Source organism: Hemicordylus capensis, chromosome 5 (genome assembly GCF_027244095.1).
Source record: "Hemicordylus capensis ecotype Gifberg chromosome 5, rHemCap1.1.pri, whole genome shotgun sequence".
NCBI lineage: Eukaryota > Metazoa > Chordata > Lepidosauria > Squamata > Cordylidae > Hemicordylus > Hemicordylus capensis.
The window spans coordinates 6,851,289-6,876,363 of record NC_069661.1 but is presented as its reverse complement, the minus strand read 5'-3'; the positions used below and the strand labels follow the sequence as shown (position 1 = coordinate 6,876,363).

At 46.7% G+C, this 25,075-nt stretch overlaps 1 protein-coding gene across 10 annotated transcripts in view; it reads right to left on the bottom strand.

Moving 5' to 3' along the window:
* The window catches only part of LZTS3 (leucine zipper tumor suppressor family member 3), a 119,020-nt gene that overhangs the window by 29,495 nt on the left and 64,450 nt on the right, over positions 1–25,075 (bottom strand). For 5 of the 10 annotated variants that reach the window (XM_053254626.1, XM_053254634.1, XM_053254627.1 and 2 more), the window contains one exon: positions 1,672–1,766. The exons of 3 other annotated variants lie outside the window; for them this stretch is intronic. The gene's annotated coding sequence lies outside the window, so the exon portion shown is untranslated. Of the gene's footprint in view, positions 1–1,671; positions 1,767–6,028; positions 6,191–25,075 lie in introns of all 10 variants that reach the window. 2 more of the 10 variants (XM_053254629.1, XM_053254632.1) reach the window with 1 other exon arrangement.

The window sequence follows — 25,075 nt, the reverse complement described above, 5'->3', positions numbered from 1 at the left end:
GCCTTCCCCTCACCCACCTCACCTCCCGATTATGCGAATACCCTTTATGTTTTGGCTATTTTCTCATTTTTTGTTGACCTGGAAAATTCTGCTTTCTAGCCTGATGCTCTGCCTCCAAAGCTGGTGCAGGGTCTATTGTCTGCTCAGTGATGAGGACAAAGCACTCTGCACATGGTCTGGGGCACTTCTCTTTTAAAATGACTTTACATATGCCAGGGCTGACTGCTGGGATCCAGGGGAGATTCCAGCAGGATTAATTAATCAGCAACCACCAAGACAAGCTGGGGCAGTTTCACAATGCAACAACCCTCATACAGTCACAGCTGAAAATAGTACAACAACCACCATTGCAGAAAGCAAGAACTGTTAGCAAGAGCACACACTTACAATTTCACAAGTACAGCAACCCCACAGTCATGCTTTCTAGGACAAACACACACCTTTAAAGAAGCAGGTCTTCTTAACACAACAGTTCCACACGCATAAAGCAATAAGCGAATATGCACAGAACACAACACCATTACTACTGTGACTCCACACTGTATTAAAACATTGGCAGGGAGTACTGATATGGTTGTGGCCTCCCTACCCCCTGTGCCTTTAAGAGGTGTATGTTGGACAGAAATTCAGTGGGTGCAGGTTTCCTCAGTATGGAAATACACTGATTAGGAAAGCATCATTATTGAAGCTCTATCTGCCCCACCCAGAACAAAGAGGATAATTCTAGGACATGGAATTTTATGCAAAAATGAAGTGTGTGTGTGTGTGGGGGGGGGGGAGTCCTAGCATTTCACAAACCAAATTCTAAACAAGGATAAGCCATGTAAATTGGGAGCCTGTTTTGCACATCTTTCACGACTGGGTCATTTGAATTACCAAGAATTAAAGAAATTTAATTTAAGAATTAAAGAAAATTTAACCGCCCTGAGCCATTTTTGGAGGGGCGGCCTAGAAATCAAATAAATAAATAAATAGTTTACATTTCTGGCTAGCATTCAAGACTCCCCAGTTGTCTATTTATTTTGCCTTGTTAAAGGATCCTTCAGCTAACTTTGCTTTCTGCATAACAAGACTGGTATCCAGCTCCATTTAGGCAACAGAGGCCTTGTAGAAAGAGGACTGCACCATTCATTCAAAATAGTGCATCTGTCCTGTTAAACATGGTGAGCCAGGCAGCTGTTCCACAGGTTCCCACACCTTGTAGTAAAAGCTATCTGTTATCTTTTAAAGACTACATGCACTTACAAACTCCTATCACTTACCAGCACAGGGTGGGGCATTGAATTAGGAAAGGGGTTCTCACTCTTGAGTCCTCGGGTATTATTGGACTACAACTCCCATCATCCCCAGTTACAAGAGTCAATATGAGTCCTTTTGGATCAGGGAACCTTCTCACTCCTTTTTCAATGTAAACCATTTTGAGAACTCTTTTGTTTAAAAGCTGTGTATAATTATTCTTAATAATATCATCATTGGGGGACTCAAATTTGAGAACCCAATGGGTTAAGGGACTGCTGATTCTAGAAGAGACCGATTTGAGGAGTGGGAGGGAATTGGGCCAAAATACAGTGTTCTCCTGGGGTGTTGGGGTGGTCTTGGCCCTCCCTCAAAAGGTTGGTCACCATGTCCTTAGCCCTCCCTCACACAAGACAGGACAGTAGTTTTATTTACTTGACTAAGCCAGTTCAGGGATAAAACGCCGGCTCCGACAGCACCTTCTAGGCTCCCGAATGTTCCCTGTTCATTCACAGGCTGAGTTATTGGTGCTAAAAATGGAACGGAAGAAGATAAACAGATTAAAACAAGGTCCCTCATTCTGAAAGTTTTTTTCTTTTTCTTTTATAGAATCATATTTTGCCTTCATACACTGATGGAGATCTCTGTCAAAAGCACATAAGAAAAGTTCTGCTGGATCAGGCCAAAGGCCCATCTAGTCCAGCATCCTGCTTCATGCAGTGGCCACCAAGGCAACGCAGGGAAGTCCACAAGCAGGAAAATCTCTAGAAATACCAAAGCCACAACATTTATGCCATGAATCATGGTATGGGTCTTTCCCAGTGAGGAACAATGACAGAAACCACCTCAAAAAGATGAAAATAAGAAACAAGTTGTTCTAGTAAGAACTAACCTGCCTATGTTCCTTTTACTGCCCCTACAATGGGACTAAATTTGATCCAAATCGGTTAGGCAGTTCCCAAGTTAGCCCACTTGTGCCTCAAATGTTCATGCATCCGCCATCTTGAATGAGGGTGGATGACATCACAAACTATGCGTTTGAGGTGTCCCTATGAGTCCCTACAACTGTACCAAATTTGGTCCAAATCAGTTCCCACTTGCACCTTAAATGTTCACGCGTCTGCCATCTTGAATTGGGGGGGGGGATGTGTCCCTACAGCTGCAGCAAATTTGGTTCCAATCAGTCAGGCGGTTCACAAGTTAGCCCTCTTACACCTCAAATGTTTTCACAACCGCCATCTTGAACTGGGTTGGCTGACATCAGTATAAGCTACGCCGTTGAGGTGTCCCTACAACTGTACCCAATGTGGTTCATACTGGTCCAGTCATTGTGAAGTTGATAGTGGGGGACACACACACGGACAGACACCCACGTGGAATGCTGGGTGGTATCATAAGCCCACTGGAAAGTAGGCTAAAAAACAGAACACACCCCTGGAAACCTTACCACAACAATTGGAAGATGTGTCAGTACGCCCTGATCCCTCCAACAACTGTAAATTGTGATGTTGCTAAAGTACATAATTCAGTGGCTCAGAATATGCATCTCAGGGAATCGCAATACATTTCATACTTGGCTTAGGAGTTCCTCTCTAGCTTAGATTTGGATCCAAGAGTCTGGGGGACACCTCCCTCCCCCTTCTCTCACCCCGGAGGGAATCTCGTAAGATGGAACTTGCCATCTGCAGTACTTTTATTAAAAATAAAAGTCAAAATAAAATCATTAAAAGTTGCTACTGCTTGATTAAGTTTAAAGTTTTACAAAATGTGTTTTCCTTTAAAGGTCTTTCTAACGCACATAGGCTTATTGGAAGATAATTTTTTTGTTAGATTATTAGTTTTCTGTTGCATCTTTGCATTCTTCCCACTTCCTTCTATGGCTGCAAAGTTTGCAAAGAATTGTTGAAGCAGCAAATTAAAGGGAGGTTGGGGTACATTTCAGAGGAAGGCAACCGGCAGCAGTGGTCCCTCTAATTTTTTTCATCTGTGTGCGGAATGAATTTTTTTCTGGGTGGCAGTATCAAGGCAGTGTGCACGCATGTCTATTCAGAGTGGGGCCTTCCTGATTCAACTTGAGCGGGACCTAAAATTAACTGAGTGGACATCACAAAACATATGAGCGTGTGTACCTGCGCATGCCTTAGAAGGAACAGATTGGCACCCCACAATTCTCATTTCTACAGCCCCAAATTTCATCCCAATGTGCTGGCTCAGCCCTCTTGAATACATTGGTGTAACATACATGCTTTCTTTGGTGGGAACGGTAGGGAGCAGTGTTCCCTCCAAGGCGTGAGCTGGTGCATGCGCTCACACCTTTTTTTAATATCCACTCAGTTAATTTTGGATCCCGCTCAGGTTAAATCAGGAAGGCCCCACTCTGAACAGACATGCACACACACTGCCTTGATACTGCTGCCCAGAAGAAAACTAGTTTCTGCACAGAGATGGAAAAAACTAGAGAGAACACTGGTAGGGAGCAACATGGGGCTGTTTTAAACTTACAAATTATTGAGATTATTGGAAAGTTAGATTTTCATCTGAAAACAATAGGTTCATTCACACAATCCTCCCCTCGGTTGGAGAACTCCCAAGAGCAAGGCAAGAGGAAGGAAGAGGGACTCATGTGGGAGGCGGGAGCTGGGTTGGGTGGGGTTTTGTCCACCCTTGGTAAAATGCTGTGGAGATAAACTGGGTACATAGGAACATAGGAAGCTGCCATATACTGAGTCAGACTCTTGGTCCATCTAGCTCAGAATTGTCTTCACATTCTGGCAGCGACTTCTCCAAGGTTGCAGGCAGGAATCTCTCTCAGCCCTATCTTGGAGATGCTGCCAGGGAGGGAACTTGGGACCTTCTGCTCTTCCCAGAGTGGCGGCTCCATCCCCTGAAGGGAATATCTGACAGTGCTCACACTTCTAGTCTCCCATTCAAATGCAACCAGGGCAGACCTTGCTTAGCTAAGGGAACAAGTCATGCTTGCTACCACAAGACCAGCTCTCCTCTCATAGGAAGCTGCCTTCTACCGAGTCAGACCAGTGGCCCATCTAGCTCAGTATTGTCTACATAGACTGGTAGCGGCTTCTCCAAGGTTGCAGGCAGGAGTCTCTCTCAGCCCTATCTTGGAGATGATACCAGGGAAGAAACTTGGAACCTTCTGATCTTCCCAGAGCGGCTCCATCCCCTGAGGGGAATATCTTGTAGTGCTCACACTTCAAGTCTCCCATTCATATGTAACCAGGGCAGTCCCTGCTTAGCTATAAGGGGACAAGTCATGCTTGCTACCACAAGACCAGCTCTCCTCCCAGGTCCTGCCTCCCACTCAAAAATCACTCTTCCCTCCTCCTACCTTGCTTTTTGGGTCCACACGACTGTGGATCGGAAGCAAGCCTGGCTCTCCTACCCTGCCTTGCTGCTTCTCTGAACCAGGTGGGATCATATTAACAAGTCTAATCTAGAGTTGCTGTAGTTCTCTCTCTCTCTCTCTCTCTCTCTCTCTCTCTCTCTCTCTCTCACACACACACACACACACACACACACACACACACACACACACACACACACTCTATCTATAAGACCACAGAAAATGCATTTCTCATTGTGTCTGGATCAGCTCCTACACATGCAGCTTGAAAAGTGGAAATAGCATAGGAAGCTGCCTTGTACCGAGTCAGACCCTTGGTCCATCTCGCTCAGTATTGTCTACACAGACTGGCAGCAGCTTCTCCAAGGTTGCAGGCAGGAGTCTCTCCCAGCCCTACCTGCAGATGCCAGGGATCGAACCTGGAACCTTAAGATGTTCTTCCGCTAAGCTAGGCCCTCATATCTTACAGAGCTCATATGTATTCTCCCATCCCAATGCAAACCAAGGTGGACCTTGGTTAGCAAAAAGGAAAAATCATGCTTGCTACCACAAGACCCGCTTTCCTCCCCTCACATGTTTTAAGATTCTTTCCAATCATTATGAGAACTAGAATCTTGCTTGTTTCTTTTTAAAGGACAATCGGTTATTTGGGATTTTGAATGTGATATATTACTTCACAATCACACTCATACACATGCAAGGGATCTATCGAGGCAGGGATTGGAATAACTGTTTTCTCATCACTTCTGCAAAACCTTTATTACTAGCCTCATCCGGTATGCGTTTGTTATGTTTGGCTGAACATGGGCAGGATTTAATCTACAAAACTTAACTAAGCCAACAGTCAATATTTAACCAGCTCCTCCCTTACTGCTCCAAAGGCATTTGGTTTCCTCAGCTGAAAGAATGTATTACAGAGATTTCATGCAACTACAAAAGGAAGACAAAGAGAACTTTTCCATCATCGGTGCTGAGCTAGTTTTCTGTTTCCGGGGAACTGAACCCAAGTTATTTGTTTTCCCAATTCCATTTTCCTTCATGTTTAAAAGGGACTGAAAAAATACCCTTTGTTCGGTAGGATTACAGTAAAGCAGACCTCCTTTGCAAATCCTCTTTTTCAAAGGTCTATACTCTCTAAATTTAACTGGTTAATGCAGTAATGAAAGAGGTGCTCCTAGCCTAGAAGTTCTCAAACTGAGATTGACCTCACTTGGGAAGGCCCAGACATGTACCAGGAAAGGTGGCAACCTCCTGTCCTAATTCTACTCCTCCCTCCCTCCTCCATCTAGCTTTACCTTTTGTTTCTATCCCCTGCTAACTGAGCAAAGAGGCACCTTTCAAAGTGGTGGTTCTCTTATATTTAGCAAGAGGAGAGCAACTGGCCCTATCCAACCCCAGCACAGCATCCCTCCAGTGGCTGCTGCTGTTTACCTTTTGGGAACCATCTTATTTATTTTTCTATGCAAACTGCTTTGGAAACGTTGTTGAAAAGCAGTATAGAAGTAGCAGTAGTAGTAGTAGTAGTAGTAGTAGTAGTAATAGTATCCTCCTCCACCACAATCAGCTACAGATCCCACTCTCTCTTCAAGCAACCTAGCGGGATATAAATGTAATAATAATAATAATAATAATAATAAAAGAACATATATATATATATATATAAAACAAATGCAATAAGAGCAAAAGTTGAAAAATCAACAACAAACAGTAAGTGCCGCCTTTGTAAAGAAGCAGATGAAACCGTGGACCACCTAATCAGCTGTTGTAAAAAGATCGCACAGACTGACTACAATGAAACAAAGCAGGCTTACAAGAAAGAACAAGTCAAGAACTGAGCAGAAAAATGGAGAAATAAGCCACTGCATGGTCAATATTTGCACAATATAAGTGGAAAATCAGACATCACCAAGACCTGGCAATGGCTTAAGAATGGCAACTTGAAGAAAGAAACAGAGGGTTTAATACTGGCTGCACAAGAACAGGCACTAAGAACAAATGCAATAAGAGCCAAAGTAGAAAAATCCACAACAAACAGCAAGTGCCTCCTTTGTCAAGAAGCAGATGAAACAGTGGACCACCTAATCAGTTGTTGTAAAAAGATCGCACAGACTGACTACAAACAAAGGCATAACAAGGTAGCAGGAATGATACACTGGAACATCTGCAAAAAATACAAGCTACCTGTAGCCAAAAATTGGTGGGACCATAAAATTGAAAAAGTTGAAGAAAATGAAGATGTAAAAATATTATGGGACTTCTGACTACAAACAGACAAACATCTGCCACACAATACACCACATATCACTGTAGTCGAGAAGAAAGAAAAACAAGTGAAAATAATCAACATAGCAATACCAGGGGATAGCAGAATAGAAGAAAAAGAAATAGAACAAATAACCAAATAGAAAGATCTACAAATTGAAATGGAAAGGCTGTGGCAGAAAAAGACCCAAATAATCCCAGTGGTAATTGGCGCCCTGGGTGCAGTTCCAAAAGACCTCGAAGAGCACCTCAACACCATAGGGGCCACAGAAATCACCATCATCCAATTACAAAAAGCAACTTTACTGAGAACAGCCTATATTCTGCGACAATATCTATAACAATAGCAACAACATTGACAATAAAATCCAGCGATCCCAGGTCCTTGGGAAGGACTCGATGTCTGGATAAAACAAACCAGTCAATAATAGCAATAGCAATAGCACTTACATTTATATACCGCTCTATAGCCAAAGCTCTCTAAGCGGTTTACAATGATTTTAGCATATCGCCCCCCAACATTCTGGGTACTCATTTTACTGACCTCGGAAGGATGGAAGGCTGAGTCAACCTTGAGCCCCTGGTCAGGATCGAACTTGCAACCTTCTGGTTACAGGGCGGCAGTTTTACCACTGTGCCACCAGGGGCTCAATAACACCCGTCTGACTGTGTAAAATAATAAATAAATAAATAAATAAATAAATTTATTATTATTCAGCTCAAATTATCTGATTCATAGCCAGCCCCCATTAACACCTTACACAGGTAAAACCCGGCTCCTGCTAAATGGTGAGTGAGGCGAAGCCAAGAAGAAACAAGGCCGAATAGTCATCAAGATGCAGAGTCTGGGCAGGAGCGGCAGCTCAATGGTAGAGCACTTGCGTTGCAAGCAGAAGGTCTCACGATCAACCCCTGGCAGCATCTCCAAGCAGGACTGGGAAAGCTGAGCTTGAAATCCTGGAGAGCTGCTGCCAGTCAGTGCTGGATGGGCCCGTGGTCTGCCTTGATATAAGGCAGCTTTGGGGATGGGTGGGGCCACAACAGATGCAAAGAGCCTCTGCACAGGTCTCCTCCCTAGCAGCATCTCCAGGGAGGACAGGGGAAGACCTATCAGGGAGTCTCCATAGTCAATGTGGGCTCAGCACTGAAGCTCAACACTGAGCTAGCAAGATCAATGGGGTCTTGGTCTTCCCCATTAGTCCCTAAGGGGGAAAAGCTTAAAGACATGTAAATTTCGGGGGGGGGAATAAAGACCACCCCTTTCACGAATTTATATGAAATGTGGGTGGGACCAGGCACCCACTGGGGCATTACCACCTGACCACTCTTCTGCCCCTGAAACCCCCTTTCTGCCCCGAATTTCCCACAAAGACCTGCCAACTTCATGATGGAGAGGTCTATCAATGGCTGCTAGTCGGAGGGCTACAGGCCACCTCCAGCCTCAAAGTCAGGATGCTTCTGAGTACCAGTTGCAGGGGAGTCACAGCAGGAGAGAGGGCATGCCTTCAACTCCTGCCTGTAGGCTTCAAGTGGCATCTGGTGGGCCACTGTGCGAAACAGGATGCTGGACTAGATGGGCCTCCTTGGGCCTGATCCAGCAGGGCTGTTCTTAACTTAAATTAAAAAAAAATCACCCCTTTGCCCAATTTCCTTGCAACATGGGTGGTGGCTTCCTTGCACCCATTGGGCACTACCACCCACCACAACCAGCTCTGGGCCAAGCTGGTTCTCCCCACCCCTGGGGAGTTGTAACTAAGGCTGCTGAAATCCCCATTATTCCCTATAGGAAAAAGCTTAAAGGCATGTGAAAGTCAACAAGATCTCCCTTATTGACAGCTCCCTGCCCCGTCTTCATTTTGGCTCCCTAACTTAAGCTTCTTTGTTCTCCCCCCACCATCCATTCAACCGCTTGGTCCTCCCGCATCCCTTCAGCTACTTCATTCTCCCGCCACATCCAGCCAGCCGCCGCGTTCTGGCATTCCTCTCCCTCTCCTGGCAGCTGCTCGCGAACTCTCGCGAGAACTGCCACACACAGGATTAGCCACGGGTACGCCTTAGAGAGTGTGTATATGTATATATATTTGTGTGTGTGTGTGTGTGTGTATAAATAAAATCTCTCTCTCTGTGTGTATATATATACACACACAGAGAGATTTTTTATTCCTTTCCATGTTAAAACAAACACAAGGTGGCACTCACTCTAGAAATTCACACACACAAAAACGGGAAGGGAAGGGAAGGGAGACAGAGGTGGGGTAAACAATGGAAGAGTATTTCACAAACGTAGATACAGTTACTACAGAACACAGCAGGAATAGACAGTGTCAAGCTCTCCAGATGTTGCTGAACTACAACTCCCAACACTCCCAGCCACAATTTATCACAGCTGGGGAATGGGAAATGTAGTTCAGCAACATGAGAGAGCCAGCGTGGTGTAGTGGTTAGAGTGCTGGACTAGGACCAGGGAGAACCAAGTTCAAATCTCCATTCAGCCATGACACTAACTGGGTGACTCTGGGCCAGTCACTTCTCTCTCAGCCTAACCTACTTCACAGGGTTGTTGTGAGGAGAAAACGCAAGTATGTAGTACACCGCTCTGGGCTCCTTGGAGGAAAAGCGGGATATAAATGTAGTAACAACAACAACAACATCTAGAGAGACACACGTTGCCAACAACATCTAGAGAGACACACGTTGGCTACCCCCTGGGATATGAGGACTAAGTGGATGTGAAGGGTTAACAGAAAGTGGAGAAGGGATTTGAAGGAAGAGAAGTGACACCACTGAGATGTTGCAAAAAGCAGTTCCAGGCATTAGGGGCAGCGAAGGAGAATAAAGGAGGGTGTGTTTGAGATCATGATTCAAGTGTGATAAATTTGGAGAGAGAGAAATGGGGGAGGGGGGTGCTTCTCATATTTAGCAGATAAACAGCAATCCTCCTAATTCACCCCAGCATAGTGGAACATAGGAAGCTGCCTTCTACCGTGTCAGACCCTTTTTGGCCCATCTTGTTCATTATTGTCTACACTGGCAGAAGCTTCTCCAAGGTTGCAGGCAGGAGTCTCTCTCAGCCCTATCTTGGAGATGCTGCCAGGGAGGGAACCTGGAACCGTCTGTGTGCAAGTATGCAGATGCTCTTCCCAGAGTGGCCCCATCCCCTAAGGAAAATATCTTACAGCATTCACATGTAATCTCCCATTCAAATGCAGATCAAGGCAGAACCTGCTTAGCTAAGGGGACAATGCATGCTTGATACCACAAGACCAGCTCTCCTCTTCCTGCCCCTCCCAGTAGCTGCTGTTGGTGTCCCCGTTGCGTTTCTTTTTCAAGGATCCACAAATTTAGGCCCAGCTCACTAGCCAGCCATTACTTGTGGTTGCCAGCAATCCCCTCTCTTCTCTTAGATCCTTTTCTGGCACACAGGCGGAGGAGAAGACCCCCTGAGAATCAGGTCTTCTGTCTGGGAGATGGAGATGGGAAGAAACCAAGGGAACCCTCCCCTACTGCTCAGGAAGGATTCCTTAATTAATTAATTAATTAATTAAAATTATAGACCGCCCCATCTGAATGGCTCTGGGTGGTGCACAACAAAAATAAGACCCACAAATCAATCCCTTAAAAATGATCAATACATCTGTTTTAAAACAGCATAAAATCATCTTCTTTATATATAATTCGCTAAGGCATACCCGTGGCTGATCCCATGTTCGCAAGCAGCTGCCTGGATAGCAATGGGGATGGGGGAAAGAAAATGGCGGCAGCAGCCGGATGGATGGCCAAGGAAAACGGCAGCGGGCAGAAGACGAGGCGACAGTGGGGCGGCCGGGAAAGAAGATGGCTGGTGAGTGAGGAAGAAGACGGCAAGCAGGCGGGCGGGCTGACAAGGACGACTGGTGGGTGTGGAAGGCAACTGGCGGGCGGGCCAGGCCGAGAAGCGGCAGCCTGCCTGGCTGCAGAGGAAGTACAAACTGGGGCGGGGGGGGGATGTAGACGTTGGGAGGGAGAGACAGAGAGAACTAGGGGCGCAGATGCTCTGCACCAGGTCAGCTAGTCTTTATCTATATATTTATTTCTCCTAGGCGCACCCGTCACTAAACCCATGTGTTGCTAATCCGTTTAGTGATGGGGACCATGGGGGGCAGGGGATAAGCGACGGCCTGGCGAATGGTTGGCCACGGGGGGCGGGGGAGACAGGCGGCTGGTGGACAGGCGAGCGGCCCTGGCAGGCGGCTGGCCAGAGCAGCTGCGACCAGCGAGCCAGCCGAGCAGCCATGAATGACAGGTGGGCACAGTAGGTGGGTGGCCGCAACCGGCAGGTGGGCAGCCGCAACCGGGCGGCCAAAGTGGTGAATGGCAGCCGGCCAGAGTGGCTGCGAATGGCAGGTGGGCCCAGCAGATGGCGCAGCCAAGTGGCCACGAACAGCAGGGAAGAAAAAGAAGGCTGCGGGAGTGGGGAGAAGAGGGGTGGCTGAGAAGAATGCGGAAGGGGTAACAAGCAAAAAAGTGGCCGGGCGCGGGGGGGACTAGGGGCGTGGATGCTCTGCACTGGATCAGCTAGTGTGCGTGCGTGTGTGTGTATAAATAAATAAATACACTAAGGACATACGTGGCAAGCCCTGCCCAAACAGTACTTTACCAATCGGAGGTAACAGAGCAGAAGCACCATGGTGATTGGGCAGTGGGGATTCCATAAGCAGACAGGGAAGAACTCAACTACGTATTTCTGCAGGGAGTGCATCCCCAGGATTTCTTACCTTCTCAAAAATGGCAGTGGAAACGAGACCTCTGGCGAGGAGAGGTAGAACAGAGAGGATTGCTGGGCTTGTGGTAGCATGCATGACTTGTCCCCGTAGCTAAGCAGGGTCCACCCTGGTTGCATATGAATGGGAGACTAAAAGTGTGATCCGCTCTGGGAAGGGCAGAAGGTTCCAAGTTCCCTCCCTGGCAGCATCTCCAGATAGGGCTGAGAGAGACTCCTGCCTGCAACCTTGGAGAAGCCGCTGCCAGTCTGTGAAGACAATACTGAGCTAGATAGACCAATGGTCCGACTCAGTATATGGCAGCTTCCTATGTTCCTATGACCTTCTGCATGCAAATATGCAGATGCTCTTCCACCTAGCAATGGATGAAACCCCATCCTCTAAGGCAGAGCTCCCCAACCTACAGTACTCCAGAGGTTGCTGAACTACAACTTCCATCATCCCCAGACACAAATCACTTATAGCTGGGGGTGATGGGAATTGTAGTTCAGCAACCTGTGGAGTTTTGCAGGTTGGGAACCCCTGCCCATTCAAATGCAAACCAGAATGGACCCTGCTTAACAAAGGGGACAATTCATGCTTATACCACAAGACCAGTTTTCCTCTCCATTGGACAAAAATGGATTCAAGAGTTGGCTTGCTTTAAAAAATATATTTGTAAGCAGGGATATGCTTGTTACGATTCCAGTAATCTCTTCTAGTTGAATTATGTTGGGAGTCACAGTGGAGAGAGTTCAAAGGACAAACATGTAAATCAACCCTCCGTTTGCCAACCCCAATAACTCTTTAGAAATAAAACTCCACTCAGATACGTACATGAAATAAGCTCATTTTGGAGCAGCAGGTTAATCATTTAACATCATGTAAGCAAGAGGCAGTGCGAGAAATCTCCAGGCTCCATTCCAATCCCAGCACTCAATGGTGAGGGTCAATCAGAGCAAATCAAGTGACAAATCTGTAGCAAATAAGTTCAATTACAATATTTCGTGCTGGAAGGGATCTTGCAGATCTTCTAGCCCAACCCTCTTGCTCAGTTCTTATTCATTAATTAAGAACAAACGCGACTCACTTTTCAATTTTTTGAATTTTAGTTATCACTTTTTACATCTGCAGAACACCACTGAGTAAATCCAAGGCAAGACCAGAAAGAATCGGGGAAAGGACAGATGTGCCAAAGGGTATAATTTAAGAAAGAGAAATCAAAGTACGAAGACTATCATTCTACAGAACTGAGCCATCCAGGGAAGTAATAAGCATACAGAAAATATATACGATGAACACTACAAAACACTTCAAACCTCCGTATAGATTTGCCTCATATATATTAATGATCTCCTACAAACCACCTTAGTCACCTTAAGTGGCACAGCAGGGAAATGCTTGACTAACGAGCAGAAGGTTGCCGGTTCGAATCCCCACTGGTATGATATCAGGCAGCAGCGACATAGGAAGATGCTGAAAGGCATCATCTCATAATGCGCGGGAGGAGGCAATGGTCAACCCCTCTTGTTCAAAGAAAAACCACAGGGCTCTGTGGGTGCCAGGAGTCAAAATTGACTTGACAGCACACTTTACCTTTACAAATGCACTAGGAGGTGTCTGTAATAGCAAAAAGGAACATTCCCTCCCGCCCCCGCAAGAAAAAGGTCTTTATAAAACAGTTTTGCTGTAGTCTTGAGCAGAGAGTAACTGTTATCCATAAGAAGTGCAACCCATACTTAGTCATACCAGTTTACATGGCATAAGAACAGCCCTGCTGGATCAGGCCCAAGGAGGCCCATCTAGTCCAGCATCCTCTTTGACACAGTGGCCCACCAGATGCCTCTGGGGAGCCCACAGGCAAGAGCCGAGGGCATACCCTCTAGGGGTGTGCACGGACCGGTTCGGAGGCCATTCTACTGGCCTCCAAACCGGTCTGGAGAAGGGGTGGTTTTGGTTCGGGAGGGTTAGGGTGGGGGGTTCCATTAAGGGCGGGGGGGGCTTTACTTACCCCTCCCGCCCTTTCCCGCATTGGCGCCGTAAATATTGCAAAAAATCCGGCCGGCAGGATCCCTCGCCGCCCGCTTCTATTATGTATTATGGCTCTGCTCCTCATTTTCAAAATCGGGGGGCGGCAGGGTGCTTCCCTGCCGCCCCCTCGAAGCCCCCTGCTGCCGCTGAAGCCCCCTTAAATCTCGCCCGGACCGGAGAAACCGCACTCGGGCGGGCGGCAGCGAGACGTCTGTCCGCCCGCCCGCTCCCTTCCTTGCCGAGTGCCATTAATAGGCCATTAACTCTCTGCTTAGCACAGGGACTGATTCTAAATCGAAGACCGTGAAAAGTAGGAAGGCACAAACATCCCTGCGTTCAGCTCAGAAATGACTGGCAAATTGCAAGCATTGCCTTCAAGTCCTTGCAAGCGAGGGCTCTCCAGCTGTAGTTGGACTCCGACTCCCATCATCCCTAGCACAAGTGGCAGCTGGGGGTGATGGGAGCTCTAGTCCAACAAGAGCTGGAGTGTCTCAGGTTGCCCACCCTGCCCTGGAGCTTTTGATGAAGACAGGGGATCTGAAGCCAGGGCAGAGGGTTTGGATGAGTGGACTGAGTTCCCCACTACTGAAACCCCTGAGTTTGGGGGACAGCTTCTGGGGTGCCCCATTTGTGTTGAGGGCTGCCACAGGGTCCTGCTCTCCTAAGGGATGGGGCCATAGCTCACTAGTAGAGAGTTATGCTTGCACACAGAAGGTCCCAAGTTCAGTCCTTGGTATCTCCAGATAGGACTGGGAAAGACCCTTGTCCATGCAGAAGATCGCCAGTTCCCTCCCTGGCAGCATCTCCAAGATGGGGCAGAGAGAGACTCCTGCTTGCAACCTTGGAGAAGCTGCTACCAGTCTGTGTAGACAATACTGAGCTAGATGGACCAATGGTCTGACTCGGTATAAGGCAGCTTCTGATGTTCCTTTGGTAGAGGTCTCATCAGATCCAAACACTAGTGGGTCCTTACGGATGGGAGTTGTCTTACTCCAGAGTTGCCCCTGCCCAGCCAACAACTGGCAACACTGGTGGGAGGGAGCTCTAATACAACCCCCTTCTCAGAGTTTCAAGCATACGAATACGACAAATATTTATATACTGCTTTTCAACAAAAGTTCTCAAAACGGTTTACATACATACATACATACATACAATGGTTCCCTGTCCCCAAAGAGCTCACAATCTAATAAAGAAACATAAAGGTAGACACCAGCAACAACCACCGGAGGGAGGCTGTGCTGGGGATGGATAGGTCCAGTTGCTCGCCACCTGTTAAATTTAAGAGAATCACCACTTTAAAAAGGTGCGTCTTTTGTCCAGTTAGCAGGGGTACAAATGTTCCAATATAAAAAAGAAAGCAAACCCAAACCAAAGCAGACTAATAAAAATAAAACAATGGCTGACACTCAGCGCAAGGAGCCGCATGTGGAACCGGCGCCACTGTGCTAGTGAAGGAGGGTGGCTTAGCAGCACTAAAAACAATGATTGTGCAAGAAGGCCATTTCACGCTCTTGTGCAAACGCTTTCCTTAGAATAAATGAGGTGTGCTTAGTAGAACACTAGGGCATGCAAGCTGGCCCAACAGTTTCGCACTAACGTAAAGTCTTTCTACACACAGTTTGTTGCTCTGGACGTCAAGCAACCACTTTTTTTTTTTTTTTTTAATGCAGCAAACGGCAAGGAGCAAGTTAAACAACTATGGAATTTTCTACCACAGGATGTGTTGATGGGCACTAGCCTGGATGGTTTTAAAAGGGGCCTAGACCAATTCATGGAGAACAGGTCCACCAGTGGCTACTAGTCTGGTGGCTATAAGCCACCTCCAGATTCAGAGGCAAGATGCCTCTAGATACCAGTTGCAAAGGAGCAAGAGCAGGAGAGAGGGCACGCACCTACCTCCTGCTTGTGGGCTTCCTAGAGACATCTGGTGGGCCACTGTGTGAAACAGGATGCTGGACTAGATGGGCCTTGGGCTTGATCCAGCAGGGCGGTTCTTATATTCTTAAAATGAGCAAGTCTACAAGGCCTGGGAAAGCAAAGAGATACCAGACTTGGAGAGCAGGAGAACTCCTCTGGGGAGAGAGGTCCAGAGGCACTGCTGAAGAGACCTGCTCTCTGGTCACCATTTGCTTCACCTCGGATGGCCTGACCCATGTTCTCATGGTGAGATTCCATGTTTTTCCTTCAAAGCTATTACATTATTCTGACTCCAGGAACAATGTGATATTGGTGGAAAAGAAGCACTTCAGGTTCTGAGAAAATCTCTGCAATTCCTAGCTCTATTGACAAAAATCTATTTTTGAAAGGCAACAGCTAGGTAGTGGTACACAAATGGCTTCAACTTCTGCAGAAAAAAATGAGAGGAAAATACCACGCAGGCTCCTTTGTCTGCCTTTCATCTCAATAATAAGGTAATTGTAGGCTTCTCTGTTCTGGACAACAACATCGTCATTATGGGGCTGCATTGTCCATTTGCATCAATAATCACAAGACAAAAGACGACGAGATGGAAAGACCGAAGCAGCTCAGAACAAGCGGCTGAGTGACAAACACAGCAAACAAGAGAGAAAATAATGTTCTTCCGTCCGCCCAAGTCCATTCACTAAGAGATAGCATTAACCTCCAAAATGTGAAAGGAATTTGGATAGCATTTGAGGGCTCAAGTGCGGGTTTCAGCATCGATGTTTCACAATCTTAAAAGTATCCACAAAAATTAATACCTATTACGCCGCCTATTGAGATCATCTGGGGAGGTCCGTCTGCAGCTGTCATCAGCTTGTCCGGTGGCTACTCAAGGACGGACCTTCTCTGTTGCCGCCCTGAGGCTATAAAGCCAAAATAAGAGCCTTCCCATCTTCGACAGCTTTTAAAAAGATTCTTAAGAAGCATTTGTTCAACCAGGCTTTTAATTAGACTTATAGAATCCATCACTGTTTTAATGTTTTAACTTTGTTTTTAATCTGTGTTGTTTTATTGTAAACCGCCCAGCGACATGAGTTTTGGGCAGTCTATAATATGTTAAATAAAAATAAATAGCAGGCAGAAACTCTTCCAGGACGACAGATTCCAGTCAGGGCTGAGCTGAAGCTACTCACCATGCTTTACATAAGACAGACACCAGAAACAGCCACTGGAGGGATGCTGTGCTGGGGATGGATAGGGCCAGTTGCTCTCCCTGGGCTCAAGAGAGAGAATCACTACTTTTAAAAAGGTGCCTCTCTGCTCAGTTAGCATCAATGGTCCCACTCAGTACACAGAAGTTTAATATGGAACAGGGAAGGAACTAGCAATAGGAGAGGAGAGCTGGTCTTAGGAGAGGAGAGCTGGTCTTGTGGTAGCAAGCATGACTTGTCCCCATAGCTAAGCAGGGTCTGCCCTGGCTGCATCTGAATGGGAGACTTGATGTGTGAGCACTGGAAGATCTTCCCCTCAGGGGATGGAGCCACTCTGGGAAGAACATCTAGGCTCCAAGTTCCCTCCCTGGCAGCATCTCCAAGATAGGGCTGAGAGAGATTCCTGCCTGCAACCTTGGAGAAGCCACTGCCAGTCTGTGAAGACAATACTGAGCTAGATAGACCAATGGTCTGACTCAGTATATGGCAGCTTCCTATGTTCCTAGCAAGAGAAATATAGAAATATAGGATCCTGCCGTATACTGTCTTGGAACATTGGCCCATCTAGTTCAGTACTGTCTACTTGGAGAGCAGTAGGCTCTCCAAGGTTTCAGAAGGGTCTTTCTCAGGCCATCCTGGAGATACCAGGGACTGAACCTGGGACCTTCTGCATGCAAGGCAGATGCTCTACCACTGAACCCCAGCGCCATCCCCTATGGGGAATATTTTACATCAGACAGCGCTCACATGCAGTCGCCCTTCCAAAGGCAAACCAAGACAAGCCCTGCTTAGCAAATCTATGCTCGCTACCATAAGAACAGCTCTGCACTCCCAAGATCTTGGTTATACAAGCCACAGTCATAGGAGAGAGAGAGAGAGAGAGAGAGAGAGAGAGAGAGAGAGAGAGAGAGAGAGAGAACCAAGACAAAAAAGTAAATCCAAAGTGTCAGTGTTTATAACCGAGAGAAGTTCATGTACTCTGAGGGCATGACAGATTTATTATTAACTTGGTATGAAGAATTTCAAGGGCAGCGATACAGCTCACACATACAGCCTCCTGATATGCCACTATCAAAAGAAAAAATGCAAGTTATTCATTGGCGGGCGCTAAGCCACATTCTGGAAGTGTGAGGCCTTGAAGCTACTTTTGGAAGCTGGGTCTAACGCAGGGGTAGGACTCTACTGGTAGAGCGCTGGGGGTTGTGCAGGAGATCAGTAACTCTCGATTCTCCATTCAGTAGGAACAATAAAAAGACTACCCCCCGCCCCACACTTTCAAATCAGATAGCTGAAACAAAAGCAGCTTGGGGAGAAATCACAAGCAGGTTTGTTGCCTTAAAGGTCTGCAAGCTTTTCTGGCAAAATTCCTGGGCTGAGTCTGTGCTCAGGAAGCACTTTGTTCAGCTGGACCTTTTTCAGTTGGTTGGCTGCATATTCGATCTGACCGGAGATGCCCAACTTCAGAAGAGCCTTGCAGGATCAAGCCCAAGTTCATGCCATACTTGCTCATACCAGCTTCCTTAAGGACAGCCCTACTGGATCAGGCCCAAGAATGCCCATCCAGTCCAGCATCCTGTTTCCCACAGTGGCCCACCTGTGAGAAGACCACAAGCAAGAGCTGAGGGCATGCCCACTCTCCTGAACCCTGCCTCTGAATCTGGAGGTACCCTACAGCCACCTGGCAGTTTCATGGGATGACCTCTGCCTCCAGTGTTGTGTCTGAGGGAGGAAAACTTCTCTCTATCCACTCTTTCCACCACACATAAAATTTTATAAACCTCTATCACGTCTCCCCTTAGTTGCCTTTCATCTGTGGCCACTAGCTGTATGCAACCAGAGGTTGAGCTAGACCAGGCCTGCACAACGTAAGGCCTGGGGGCCAGATCCAACCCGTGGGGACTTTTTTTGCTGGCCCCCATAGAAATATCCTGCAGCAACAGCAGGAGCCACGCTCTTGGATTGTTCCCTCTTCTCCGGGGAGGGTGGAGCATCCTCTCTGGAAACCGCCTTACAACACCACCCTATACATGTTTACTCAGAAATACATCCCACAGTATACCCAGTAAGGCTTACTCCCAAGTAAGCATGCCTAGGACTGCAGCCTGAAAGCAACACCTATTTAGGGACGAGAGGACTTGGCATTTATTTGGGGCTGGCATACATGGACAGGCTGGGGGAAAAACGCAAATGGATCCTAGAACAGATCAATCCAGAATTTTCACTTGAGGCACAAATGACCAGGCTCATACGTTGGACACATTATGTGAAGACCCAGCTCCCTTGAGAAGCCCATAATGCTGGGGAAAGTGGAAGGAAAGAGAAGAAGAGGACGGCCAGCAGCAAGGTGGATGGACTCGATTACAACAGCAATGAATGCCCCACTGAGAGACCTTAAAGGCCAAGTTGAAGACAGACCATCCTGGAGAGGATCGATCTATGTGGTCACTAAGAGTCGACATTGACCAGATGGCACTTAATCAATCAATGCACTGCACTGCAGGTACCCCACTGACTAAGCAGGGACAGGGCCTATTTCCAGTCACTAACCTTGGTTAAAACTGTGGTGGTGGGTGATGGGAGTTGTAGTCCAGCAGCATCTGGAGAGCCACACACTGCCTCCCCGTGGTCTAGACCAGGCCTGCTCAACTTAGGTCCCCCAGCTGTTTTTGGACTACAACTCCCATAATTCCCAGCCACTGTAGCCAATAGCCAGGGATTATGGGAGTTGTAGGCCAACATCTGCAGGAGGGCCGAAGTTGAGCAGGCCTCGTCTAGACCTACCATGACGTGAACTCTGCAGGGATGCTACCCCTGCTGTTAGCGGTGTGCTACAGTATACAGTGAATGTGTGCGAGTGGGAGGGAGTGTGTGGGCATTAAAAAAAACCTGTTTACTTATGAAAAAAATCAAATTCCTGCAACCTGAATCAATTACGTACATTGAGCAAGTTTGCATCCATGTGCTGGTTTTATGCAAATTGCGTTTCTGCCAGAAATTTGCAATTGTTTGGGTTGACCCTGGGGTTCCAAACAAAAGCCAAGAAGAACTATAGGCTCAGTCTTTTGAATATTGGTGACACACATTTGCATAGCACTGTTAGCTATAAATAACAATTGATTACAAATACTTGAGAACTTAATTGTATTGTTTCACAACAGTGAACTAAATGTGTGCATTTCTAATTAGCATAAGTTTTTCTCTCCGGGTTACAATTCTATTCAACTAGTGTTTTAAAAATGTAGCAATGTTTAGTCATTTTTGAGTAGTCAATGGACCAAGAATTGGGGAAACTAGTCACTTAGCCAGTCCCAGCAAAAATGAGAGTCCTCGGGCACCTTAAAGAGTAGGAATCCCTTCTCATGTTCTCTTCATGGACATAGGCACAGAGCAGGTCCTTCTTGTGAAATAAGGGTAATGCTAGGTGTCAGAAACTTATATCCCTGGGAAACATTGGAGAAACCCATGCTATAGCACATAGGAATGCGGAAACATAGGAAGCCTACTGAGTCAGATCACTGGTCCATCTAGCTCAGTATTGTCTACACACGGACTGGCAATGGCTTCTCCAAGGTTACAGGCAAAGGTCTCTCTCAGACCTGTCTTGCAGATGCCAGGGAGGGAACTTGGGGCCTTCTGTAGGCAGGTGCTCTTCCCAGAGCGGCTCCATCCCATAAGGGGAATATCTTACAGTGCTCACCACATGTAGTCTCTGATTCAAATGCAAACCAGGGTGGACCCTGCTTGGCAAAGGGGACAATCCATGCTTGCCACCAAAAGACCAGCCCCACCCTCCACCAGCATTGTCCCAGTTTCTGGGAAGGGTGATGATAATCGGGATGGATGGGATGGTTCACAGTTTTGCAGCACCAGAGGTGAGGCATCAAATACGGCTCTGCTTGATGAGCTAGTGGGAGAGAGCCTCCTTTGAAAACCAACCCGTGCAAAATCTGAAAGTGGCACAGGCGGCAGGGAGGAGGGAAGGTGTCCTGCAGCCTCCTCTTTTCTCCTCCTGTGCTTCTTGCAAGCTTTGCAAGGAGTGTGAGGAGAGAGGCGCCTTGCAAAACTTGCCAGCATCAGATCAACCCTGAATACCTGCCCCAATGGCAGTGGCAGGGACACATCTTTAGAACATAAGAGCAGCCCTGTGGATCAGGCACAAGGCCTATCTAGTCTAGCATCCTCTTTCGCACAGTGGCCCACCAGATGTCTCTAGGAAGCCCACAGGCAAGAGGTGAGAGCATGCCCCTTCTCCTGCTGTGCTCCCCTGCAAGTGGTATTCAGAGGCATCTTGCCTCTGAAGCTGGAGGTGGCCCACAGCCACCAGACTAGTAGCCAATGATAGACCTCTCCTCCATGAATCTGTCTAAGTCCCTTTTAAAGCCATCCAAGCTGGTGGCCATCACCACATCCCATGTCAAAGAATCCCGTAGATTAATTATGTGCTGGATGAAAAGGACTTCCTCTTGTCGGTCCTAAATTTCCCAGCTCTCAGTTTCATGGGGTGACCCCTGGTTCTAGTGTTGTGTGTGAGAGAAATTTCTCTCCATCCACCCTCTCCACTCCATGCATAATTTTTTATACCTTGATCATGTCTCCCCTAAGTTGCCTCTTTTCCAAAGTAAAGAGCCCCAGATGCTGTAGCCTAGTCTCTTAAGGAAGGTGCTCCAGGCCCCTGATCATCTTGGTTGCCCTCTTCTGCACCTTTTCCAGTTCTACAATGCTCTTCTTAAAATTACAGTACGGTGACCAAAACTGTATGAAGTATTCCAGATGTGGCTGCACCACAGATCTGTACAAGGGCATTATAATATTAGCATTTTTATTTTCAACTCCCTTCCTAATGATCCCTAACATGGAATTGGCCTTTTTCACTGCTGCCACGCACTGAGTCTACACTTTCAATGAGCTGTCCACCACAACCCCAGGATCTCTCTCCTAGTCAGTCACTGACAGCACAGATCCCATCAGTGTTTATGTGAAGTTGGGACTTTTTGCCCCAATATGCATCACTTTATACTTGCTTACACTAAACCGCATTTGCCATTTTGTTGCCCACTCCAAGTTTGGAAAGATCCTCTTGGAGCTCCTCACAATCTGTTTTGGACTTCACTACCCTAAAAAGTTTAGTGTCATCTGCAAATCTGGCCACTTCACTGTTCACCCCAGCTTCTAGATCATTTATGAACAAAATAAAGATTAGTGGTCCCAGTACAGATCCTTGGGAGATCCCACTTCTTTCTTCGCTCCATTGAGAGAACTGTCCATTGATTCCTACCCTCTGTTTCCTGTCCTTCAACCAGTTACCAATCCACACATGAACCTGTCCCCTTATTCCATGACTGCCAAGTTTTCTCAAGAGCCTTTGGTGAGGAACTTTGTCAAAGGTTTTTTTGGAAGTCTAAGTATATTATGTCAACCGGATCACCTTTATCCATATTCCTGTTGACGCTCTCAAATAATTCTAAAAGATTAGTGAGGCAAGACTTGCCCTTGCGGAAGCCATGCTGGTTCTCCTTCAGCAAGGCCCGTTTTTCTATGTGTTTAACAATTTTGAACATAAGTATGCTTTCTATCAATTTACCTGGCACTGAAGTTAAACTGACTGGCCTGTAATTTCCCAGATCCCCCCTGGATCCCTTTTTGAAAACTTGAGTTACACTGGCTACTTTCCAGTCCTCTGGTACAGAGCCTGATTGTAGGGACAAGTTACATATTTTTGCTAGTAGATCAGCAATTTTACATTTGAGTTCCTTCAGAACTCTTGGGTGGATGCCATCTGGCCCTGGAGATTTGTTAATTTTTAGTTTCTCAAGACAGTTTAGAAAATCTTCCCGTGTCACCTCAAATTGACCCAGGTCTTCAGCCTCCAGGCCTGAGAAGATCAGTTCCAGAGAGGGTATATGGTTAGTCATCCGCTGTGAAGACAGATGCAAAGACCTCATTCAGTTTCTCTGCAATCTCCTTATCCTCCTCAATAATCCCTTTCACACCCTCATCATCCAAGGGTCCAGCAGCCTCCCTGACAGGTTTTCTGCTGCTTATATATTTAATAAATGTTTGTTAATCCCCCTGACACTTTTAGCTATACGCTCCTCAAACACTCTTCTTTCATCCCTTATTGACTCCTTGCATTTCTTTTGCCAGAGTTTATGTTCCTTTCTGTTCTCTTCATTTGGGCAGGATATCCATTTCCTGAAGGAAGTCTTCTTCCCTTTTATAGCTTCCCTGATTCTATTTGTTAGCCATGCTGGCATCATCCTGAACTTGGTGGTAACTTTCCTCCTTCTTTGTATACATTCCAACTGAGTTTCTATTACTGTGGTTTTAAATAAGTTCCATGCTTTCTGGAGTGATTTGGCCCTCCTGACTTTCCCTTTCAGCTTGCTTTTTACCAGTCCCCTCATTTTTGAGAAGTTTCCTCTTCTGAAGTGCAACACATCAGTGTTGGACTTCCTTGGCAATGCTCCACTCAATATAAGCTGAATTGGATCACACTATGGTCACTGTTCTCCAATGGTTCTGCAATTCCAACGTCTTGTACCAGATCCTGGACACCACTCAGGATTAAGTCCAAGGTCGCCATCTCTCTGGTTGGTTTCACAACTAACTGTTCTAAGGCACAGTCATTTAGCATGTCTACAAATCTGGCCTCTTTTCCACTACCTGAATGTGAATGTACCCAGTCTATATGTGTGTACTTGAAGTCACACATTATTACCATGCTGTCTCTCTTTGACTCCTCTCTTATTTGCTTCTTCAGCTCCAGGTCACTCAGTGTTTTGATCCAGAGGGTGATAGCACGTCCCTAATAACACATTTCCTTTCAGTCCTCGTATTGTCACCTATAATGATTCTGGGGAGGACTCTTGTCCTCCTAGGTTTTCTAGTTTGTTGGATTCTATCCCTTCTTTAATATCCCTCCACCCTGATCTTCCCCTCCCTATCTCTTCTGTAGAGTTTATATCCAGGAATAAGAGTGTCTCTCTGGTTCTCACCATTCCACCAGGTTTCCGTTATGCCCACTATACAGGAGTAGCTATAATTGAGCGGATGGGCCTCCCACGGCCCTCAGCTCCACCCCTCCTCATTTTCTTCATTATCTCCCTCACTTGGAGCAGCTGCCGGGGAGAGGGGTGAACACAGGCCCCCTCTCTCCTAGCTATGCCCCGGCCACTAGATCCATTTTTTTCCATTAGTGACCAAGCACTCCAGCTCTCCCATCTTCATTCGGAGGCTTCTGGCATTGGTATATAAAGACACCTCTATACCAGTTCTCTTGCCTGGCGTTGGCATGTGTGCTATCTCCCTCGACATCATTTGACTTTTTTGACCAGCTGCAGTGTGTTTCCTTCTGATCTACTCCTGATTCTATTCTGTCCCCTTCTGGTTCGTCTGAAATGTTCTCACCCTCGCGCTTTAGGGGATTCTGCGCCGCTGGGGGTGGAAGTCACAAGAGAGGCTCCTTCATAAGAAGCTGCACTACAGAAGCTCACCTCCTGCAAAAACATTGTGGTAAGGGGCCCGCACACTTCTACTGTTGTGTGGGCTTTCGTGATCTTTATCCTCCATAAGATCATAAGAAGAGCCCTGCTACCTCAGACTAAAGCTCTGTCTAGTTCAGTATTCTGTTTCCCACAGTGGTCAAACCGATGCATCCAGGAAACACACAAGCAGAGCAGAAAAGCAGCAGTCCACCCCTACTGTTGTCCCTTGTTTATAGAGCTATACTGCTTCTGTACATGGAGGTTCCATATAGCAATCATGACTAGTAGTTTATCAGCTCCACAGAGAATGTTCCATCCATATAAATAAATAGAGCTGTATCAGAAAGAGTCTAACCATTGGTCCACTGAGTCCAGTATTGTCTGTTTTGGAGAGCTGTTGCCAGTGAGCAGATATCCTGTTACCCGAGTTCCTTTTTCCCTGGAGAGGCAAGTGATTTTACTTGGGACCTTTTGCTTATACAACTTGTGTGCTCTGCTGCTGAGCTGGGGGCGCCTTCCCTTTTCTAAATTCCTTTCTAACAGTAAAACAAACTTTTCTTCTGTTCTAGGCATGCATCATAATTGCTTCTGATGCAATTGTTCGCCATCCTGTTCCTATCGGAAACAGCTTTCTCACACTCCTGTGAAGGGAAGGTATTGTGTTACAGACTGGAAGAGCTAGCCAATTATTCCAGTCTAGGACAATGGAAGTAGTTAAACCTCCAGAACTATCCACCCCTATGTCAGGGGTTCTCAACCTTGGGTTGGCCAGATGTTGCTGGACTTCAACTCCCATCATCCCCAGCTCCAGTGGCCAAATTATGGATGGTGAGAGTTGCAGTCCAG